Below are 446 nucleotides of genomic sequence, written 5' to 3'. Positions count from 1 at the left end.
ACTTTAGATATTAGGTTTACTAATTAATTTTGGGATAGAAGAGATAAAGTAAAGTAATAAAGTTTGAAAAAAATCAAGTCTATTAGAGCTACTATCTGCTGGTCTATACTATAATTACGAAGATAATACTATAAGAGCTACCTGAACCTTTAAGGGCTAACCTGAAACAATCTATCCGCTAGATGTGAACTAATATCATCAGACATTATCTAATTCTTGTAAATACTGTAATATAACATATGTAATATGTTAGGCCTAGTGTATTAAGATTAGTAGAATCTAGTGAACCACTAAAAGCCCAATGTCTTTATGTAGCATCACTCGATGGCGCTTTTAGTCCAGAAGGGTCAATAGGGCTAATGTCCTGTCAATTTACCTCCTATCAGGATACCTTACCTATTGAACAAGCATTGTCGAGGCCTTCTAATGTCCTGTCAATTTACCTC

Source organism: Halyomorpha halys, unplaced genomic scaffold (assembly GCF_000696795.3).
Source record: "Halyomorpha halys isolate HHAL.00 unplaced genomic scaffold, Hhal_1.1 Scaffold108.1, whole genome shotgun sequence".
NCBI classification, from domain to species: Eukaryota; Metazoa; Arthropoda; class Insecta; order Hemiptera; family Pentatomidae; genus Halyomorpha; species Halyomorpha halys.
Note: the sequence above shows the minus strand (reverse complement) of the source record.